This window comes from Antechinus flavipes, chromosome 3 (assembly GCF_016432865.1).
Source record: "Antechinus flavipes isolate AdamAnt ecotype Samford, QLD, Australia chromosome 3, AdamAnt_v2, whole genome shotgun sequence".
Lineage (NCBI taxonomy): Eukaryota > Metazoa > Chordata > Mammalia > Dasyuromorphia > Dasyuridae > Antechinus > Antechinus flavipes.
The window spans coordinates 205,707,909-205,716,288 of record NC_067400.1 but is presented as its reverse complement, the minus strand read 5'-3'; the positions used below and the strand labels follow the sequence as shown (position 1 = coordinate 205,716,288).

General features: G+C 36.0%; 1 long non-coding RNA gene across 1 annotated transcript; it reads left to right on the top strand.

The window, feature by feature from the left end:
• The first annotated feature begins 4,131 nt into the window (after positions 1-4,131).
• LOC127553629 (uncharacterized) lies at positions 4,132-5,090 on the top strand. The gene is made up of 2 exons (XR_007951789.1): positions 4,132-4,435; positions 4,846-5,090. It is a non-coding gene; the product is annotated as an uncharacterized LOC127553629 (long non-coding RNA).
• The last annotated feature ends 3,290 nt before the right edge of the window (positions 5,091-8,380 follow it).

Genomic DNA, 8,380 nt, shown 5'->3' with positions numbered 1-8,380 from the left:
ACTCTTTCTATTGTAATAATTTGCCCCTTTGGGACAGGGTGCCTCTTGGATGGAGAAGGAAGGTTTGAATTCCCTTGGTAGGGGAACTCTGAAGCTTATACCCACTCTTTTGTCTTTGTTTTTGTTTCTCAGTAACATGACTCATTATTACATCTCTGCCCCGCCTCAGCTTCCCATTCACAAATATCAAAAGCATCAAAATCATAGGCAGTTATGATTGACAAAATGGTCATTTTTACCCAGACTGACAGTATTAATCAGAAGTATTCTTTTAAAAATAGCCTTTTACCAAAAGGATAAAGAGGACTGATTGCTATAAGAAATTGTACAAAAGATTGATCCCTATTCAAAAGGAAGCAGAGAAAAGAGGTTAAAGGAAGTGATGAGGGGATTCTTAAACTTTTCTATAGAATACATTATATCAAGGACCATAGGTGAAAGCCAGTAGTTACTAAATTGTATTGTTTGATAAAAATCAATGGAAGAACAAAGCTTTCTTTAAAATTACTACAAAATTCTATTGGAATAAAATATTTATGAAATTTGTGTATGTGTTTATTTGTATATATATATATATACACATATGTATACATAGATAGATATACATATATAGAATTTTGAAAATACTTAAAAATATATTAACAAATATTTGCAATATATTCTGTAAATATATTTTGCAAGTATATGTTTATTAAATACATATTTTAAGGAAAGCTTTTCATTTTAATAAAAAAAAATTACCTGGAAAAGTGAAAGGCAGATACATAAAGGCAGGAGATCTCTCTCTCTCTCTCATTGATCAGACACAAAATGGAAAATGAGAGTTAGGTAGAGATAATGAGAGAAGAAGATCCAGAAAGCTAAGCTGGAGTTTGGGGAATACACACACACACACACACACACACACACACACACGTGTGTGTGTGTGTATGTGCATATTCATATATGTATTATGTGCATAGATGAGCCATGTGCTCACATGCATATATGTATTGAATGCCTATACAGGGACACACTGTGTATCCATATATGTGTTTTGTATGTGTGTATATGTGTGTATGTATGCATGTGAGAAAACAAAGACCAAAAGCTAAGATATGTCATGTCATTCATGGAACAGCTGTGAAGTTTTAATTTTTCTAATTTTTCTAGCTGAGGTTTCTAGCTGAGGACCAGAGGATAGATAGAAAAAGAAAGAAAGAGAAATAAAGAAAGAAAATAAGAAAGAAAGAAAGAGAAAAAAGTTGATTTTAGATATGTGTATCAGGTACATATTTATATAAATGCAAAAAAATTGCAAATATTGATAAAATTCTATGGAATCTAAATAAACATTTGGTTATGCACATGTTTATTTAGATCTAATATATGTATAAATATATTTATTTACATCCAATCAACTTTTGTAAATATTTTGTATTCTATTGGATCAAAACTTTTTATATGTGTACATACAAATACACACATGTACATACACATACATATTTACATATGCAAGTATATTGCCAGCCACAAACATTAGGCTTCTGGTAATAAGATCCTGCCTCATTTAAATTTTATTTTAAATGTTGGCCTTAAAATCAAATACAACTTATATGTATTTATAGAAATGGTAATTTATAATCTGCTTTAATAGAAATAAATATTGGTGGAAAAAAGAAAATAAAATTTAAAGCACAGATAAACTTTGAATTTAACATTCTACCTTCACTTGGGAGAAAGCAGAGGAAGGCTCAGGCAGTCCATTTAGTCCCTCTGGCCAAGGAAGGAAAGAGAAGGGAAGAGAGAAAAAAGGGATTCTGGTTCCATAGCAGGCTGGTCCTGAAATGTACAATAGACAGATACAATTTAATGTCCCAATACATGTCTAGGCAGAGAGCCAAGGAAACTCAAAGCCAAACATTGCACAGGTGGAAGTATGATACCAGGGACCACTTTCTATTCTTTATCATATTGTTTCTCTCAGTACATGTCCCATTGTTCTCATCTCTCATGCAAATTCTAATCATTATGTCATTTAAGACTACTCCCTTGCTTATAATCAATTATTATTGCCTGCCCAAATGGTACTACCTTCTAAACTACTGCCTTATTTCAAGAATATTATATCAATTATATAATTTCTTTGATTAGTGGAACAATATCCTAAAGGAGAATAAAAGGGAATGAGAGGTATCCTTGGCAAGGAGGGATGGAGATTTTGAGTCATTGAGGAGGGAGGAGTTCAATAGATAACTCCAATTTTAGTAAAACAGAAAACATGAGTATCATCCCCTGTGAAAGACAAAGATGAGGATAAAGTGAAGTACTAATGAAAAAAGAAATTTGGAACAGTTTTTGTGGTGAATAGGATAAGAAATAAATGAAAGGAATATCATTCGGCAATGAGGGGCATCTAAGTGGAGAATGTGGATAGATTGCTGGACTTGGAACTAGGAAGACTCTTCCTGTGTTCAAAACTGGCCTCAGACTCTCATTAGCTATGTAATTCTAAGAGAGTCATTTAACCCTGTTTGCCTCAGTTTTGTCATCTGTAAAATGAGCTGCAGAAGGAAATGGCAAACCATTCCAGTATCTCAACCAAGAAAACACCAAATGAGGTCACAGAGTGTCCTCTGTGTGACAAATGACTAAACAACAGCAACAAAACTCAGCAATAAAAAGAATCTAGTTGATTGGCTTGCTCTTTTGTTTGAATTTTTGTTAGGATTTGTGTGTGAAATCTTTCATCATGGAAAATCCTTCAGCAACTCATCTGACAGTTATATAGTCTTATAGAGTTGCCTGGGGCACTGAGTTGTGATTTCTGCATGAACATACTAAGTAGTAGTCAAAGCAGGTGAATGATCTTAGATGGCATAAATCCAATATGGCTTTGTAAATCTCACTTAATATGTGAAATATTTTTCTATATACACAACTCCTCCTAACAATAGCCCTTTGAACCAAATAGTTATATCAATCCTATCTCTCTTTTACAGATGAAAAAGTGAAAGTTTTTAGAAGTTTCTGAGATGGGATTTGAACTTTGGTACCCTGACTCAAAACTCAGGGCTCTATACTCTACCAGGATTCTTAACCAGGGTACAATAGATTACTTTCAGAGACTGGAGGGGATCTGTCAACTTGAATGGGGAAAAAAAAATGCTTCTTTATTATCTGAATGTAGAAATCTCTAATTGAAATTAAGCATTTTCTTTAATTACTTTAAAGCATTATTTTGAGTAGTTCATGGGCTTCTCCAAACTGCTAAAGGGATCCATGAAATGTGTGTTTTTTGAGGGTAAAAAAAACCCTATATTATATATTAACGCTATATTGTATACTCAAAGCAAAATACTTAGATGCTGGAATGAGCAAACACAAAATACAATTATAGGATGCAGTGGCTCCTTCCCTCACTATGTTATATTTTATACATGCCAAATGATAACATGAACAAATCTTCTCTTTCTTATTGACCATATAAGCATGAGAAAACAATATCTAATTTTGAAGTTTGGCACTACAAACTTGTAAATATACTCTGAGATCACTCATTATAGCTAGATTCCAAAGAAATTAAACAGTTAATAATTATTAGATTTTATGGAAATGACCCTGATTTAGTAATAATTTAAGCCTCATTATATAAAGAAAATAAAGTGGAGGGCATTGTAAAGTCATGGTTTCATATAAAAGGCAGTAGAATTCAAATTAGCATGTGCTAAGAGTGGTCTCACAACACAATCATGTATTAGTTTCAAAGTCAAGTTTGTGATTTTGCATTTTGTCTACCAATGAGTAGCATACAATAAGATTTAAGGAAATATCTTGATAGCACCCTGGAAAGAGATCAAGAAATATTTGGGGGACCATTTCAAATCCAACCTCTGGAATAATTACCCCCCACACACACTTTGGGATGAATATCTAAGGTAGATATTGAGAAAAATATATTTAAAGATACAAGATTTTGGTTCTTGGACTTATCAAATGACAATCTGTTGGTAATTTTTTTCTTTTTTTTGTCTTACAAAGAATGTATATCAAATGTATAGACACTAAAAACTGAGTTATCAATACAAAACAAAAATTTGGGAGTACCTGTAAATGGTTATGTTTTCATAGCCATATATGGTAATAGTTTTCGTTTTTTAAATGAAAGCAGACTGAACAAATCAAGTACAGGGTGTGGTTCTTCTGTGAGGTCACAGTGACCAGACTCTTTAAATGCAGACCAGCTGAGGGTTAAGCTCAACCTTGGAAAAACACCATCCAGGTAGACAGGTTGCCCTTGCTCCTCTTAGGGGCAATGAAGCCTTTCTCTCTGGAATCAAAACAGTTCAGAAGATAAAAATGGCAAGATGTAGAAGTTATAATTCCCCAAGGCGGCGTCGGGTTAGGAGAAGAAGGAGGAGAAGGAGAAGAAGGAGAGCGAGAAAGAGAAGAAGAGGTAAAATTTACTCCTATATAATTCTGAAGCTATTTTTATTACTTATGGAATCTATTCCAATGTTTCTATGTCCCTATGGAAGAATTTCAGGCCACAGAGTTTAATTGTCTATTGGCCTTTTCTTTATGCACATTTCTAGCCTTGAATAAAGTCAGGAGACATCTCTAAGAGGAGTGGGGCCCAGTGGAGCCCTATCTCCACAGACATTTTTTGTTCAAGTGAAATCTGGCTAAAATTAACAGTGGTGACAGAGGGGAAATGAATGAACAGAAAGGTGAGTGAATAAGTCTGTTCACTCATCATACATTCTATTTTATTTGGAATAATTTCTCTGACTTTGCACTTAGTATCTCCAAATAATAGGGATGTCAGTTTTCAAAAGGGTTTTATATATTCTCTTTTTTTTATAGCAAGTGTTGTAGCACGTACTGCATGCTACTATAGGAAAGCAAGATAGACTCCGATGAATTTCTTTTCTTATCCGTGGGAGCTAGCAATAAACCAGCCATCAATTTCCCATCATCAAGGCAAAATGGAGCCATTGCCTTTTACAATCCCAGAAGAAAGAGCACGGTGGTATCTTAGATGCAGGGTCCCTACAGCAACACTGGAGCAAAGCCAGGACCTGTCTCAATAAAAGTGTGGAAAATGCAAATCTTTGTTGTGTGGTCTCTGGAAGCCAAAAACATTTTTCAAAAATTTAAAATAATTTAAATATAAAAACATCTCAAGCTCATACAGTTTAGATGTTTCAAAAAGTTAAGTTAATCTGAGAATGGAGGGATGTAAGGGTCTGAATTTGGCATGGATGACTGTAGTGGAAATAGAAGATGAAACAGATATGAGAATGGTGGATTAAGACCTCTTCCTATGTTAAACCTTCAATCATTGATGCCTTACAAAGACTACAGAAGAGCTCTCCTGTTCCTCTTTCTAATTACCAAATTATTTCAGAAAATGAGTTATTTCTATGGCCGCTACTGTATAATTTAGACCCCTACTTCTCTGGGACTTCCTTTCCCAGTGATATCAGTTCGTAATTTAAAATTTTTGATATTTTTAACTTCTTGCACAGGAGACAGAAATTTTGAATAGTAGCAATTCTTGTATACTTAGCATGCCCTTTATCTATATAGATTCCCAATTAACTTCAAATGTCATTAAGATGAAAAAAAAAAAAAAAACTCTTGGGTATTATTGGCGTGCTGTTACAACTGATGACTCCTCTCCAAAACTGGCTAAATGATACAGGAACAGTCTTCCATGTCTACTGAAGCGCCTCTAGCTGGAACAACCAAGAGCTTGCAATTCTATTGGCATTGTATTGGTATTCTAGAACCTGAGGGAAAGTTCATCTCTCATAGTTCAGTACCAAGTTAGAATCAGATGAAAATTCAATTTGCAATGTTTTACACAGTATTAATACAATTATGGTATAGTTGCTGGTTAGACTTCACATATCTTACTCATAAATTTCTCTCCAAGGGTAGCCCAGAATAAACATTTATTTAAAAAAATGTCATATTCATTTTGCTATATATGAAGAGTCCTACCCCAGCTTAAAAAATCCAGACATTACTGATTTGTATTACTCATGGCAGTAGCAAGGAGGGTGGGGGAGGGGGGGACATTTCAGTCACATCTCCAGCTCTGGTTTTCTTGTTAAAGATACTGTAGTGGTTTGCCATTTCCCAAAGAGGGGAGAGAACAAGGGGAAAGGGGTGAGGGGGGAGAGGAAGAGAGATGGGGAGAGGAAGAAAGATATGGGGATGGGGAGGAGAGACAAGGAAGAGAATAGGCAGGAGGGAGAGAGGAAAAAGCAAGACAGGAAGGTGGGGGTAAGAGACAAACGGGGGGGAAGACAAGGGAGGAGAGAGTATGGAGAGAGGAGGTTGAAACAGTCATAGTTAACATCTCTTAATTCTTTGTGATTTTCTTGGCAAAGAGATTGGAGTGGTTTGCTATTTCCCAGAAAAAGGAAAAGATGATGGGGGGGAGGGTAGAAAGAGGGGAGAAGGAGAGAGACAGGAGAGGGAGAGGAGAGGAAGAAAAAAGGGGGGGGTGGGGAGAAAAGAGGAAGAGGAAAGAAACAGGGGAGAATGGGAGGGGAAATGGGGAGAGAGGGGGAGGAATGAGAGAAGAGGGAGGGGAGAAAGGGGGAGAGAAAGGGGGGGGACAGGGGGAGAGAAAGAGATGAGAGAGAAAGGGGGACGGGGAGAAGAGTATGATACATACATGCAGACCCTAACATACACCACTTTTTAAAATATCTAATCATTTTCCTATTCACTATAATCATCCTTGTCTCTGCAAACAACCTATTTCAACTTTTCATCAGATGAGAAGGTGTAGGAATCATATCATTCATACTCATCGGATGGTGATTTGGATGAAAGTGGGGGAGGGGGAAAGAGCGGGGAGAGGAAGAGAAGGGAGGAAAGGAGACCGGGAAGAGAAAGGGGAGAAAGAGGGGAGGAGAAGGGGGGAAGGAAAGGAGCAGAAGAGAGATGAGGAGAGAGGGGGGAGGGAGGAGGGGAGAGGAGAGAGAAAAAGGGGGGGGAGGGAGAGAGACAGAAACAGATGGGAGAGATTATGAGATATTACACATCTAAATTTTATATACTAATAAAATGGAGAAGAAGGAAAAGGGAGAATAGAGATGGAGACAGATATTGAAAGTTGAGAGATACTACATATATTTATATGTGTATATACATAAATACAAACATATAATATAGTATACCATTTTATATATATATATATATATATATATATATATATACATATATATATATATATAGTATATTTATATAGTACTTATAGAATTGAAAGGGAAAGGAAGAGGGTGGGGAGGAGAGAGAAGAGAGAGAGATGGGGAGAGAGACTTAGAGACGAAGATGATGAGAGAAAAAGATACCCACACTGGGCAGGGATAGCAGCTCTCCACCCCTTATCAGCATGAAGCAGATAGATCCAGAAGATGAGACCTCCATCCCTTTTTCCCAAATGAATTTGGGGATGAGTGCTTGGGGGGGAGAGGAGGATAAAATTATATGATTTTGTGTTCCCCTGACCTTGGGGGGCAATAAAATAAAACAGTAGTCCTAAATCTTCTACATTTGGAATCTGCCTAAGGAAACTCTCCATACCCAGTGTTTTCTGATTCTGACCACTCCTTAGTCAGATAGCTTCTGGCCTCAGGAAATTCCCACAGATCAAACTCTTGAGACAATAGTGAATAAGACCCCTCTTCAATTCATTGCTGACTGGTAATTTCCTCAGTAATAATCTGGTCAATCCAGAACCACTCCTTACAGAGACTGCTCCTTCCTACCCATAAGCTATGGAATTAGCATATCTGCGAATTGAAAGCTGTATAAATATATCTTCTGTTTCTCTGCCGAAACTCCCTTAGAATTCCAGCCCACCTTTCGTAATGGCATTATTACTACTGCAATAAAACTTTGCCCCTTGACTAGGAATAAAAGATGAGAGATAATACATTTTACAATATACATATATAAAATACACACATATACAAGCTTTATATAATATGTACTTACAATATAGTATAACATTACTTATAGTGTTATATACAATATTTAAAATATTTATGTAATACTTTAAAAAAGGGACACAACTTCAAACCTCAACCTACTCATATTATGTTATGTCACAAAGGAAGCTAAAGGCATGCCCCATTGGGAGGAGAGGAGGAAGGGAAGCCAGAAGTGAACAGACTTTAAAAGGTGGGGTGTAGGGGTTAAGCTTTACAGACATTAAAGATTCTACCTAAAAGTGATCTCAGGAAAGGCAAATATTGGGTTCTGAAAATTAACACATGACTAAAGCCACCGCAATTTTTAAAATACACTTTAGAAATTTACTAAAATATAGATTCTGTGACTGGTTAAGGTGGCATATGGTCTGCAAAAAATGCAAGAA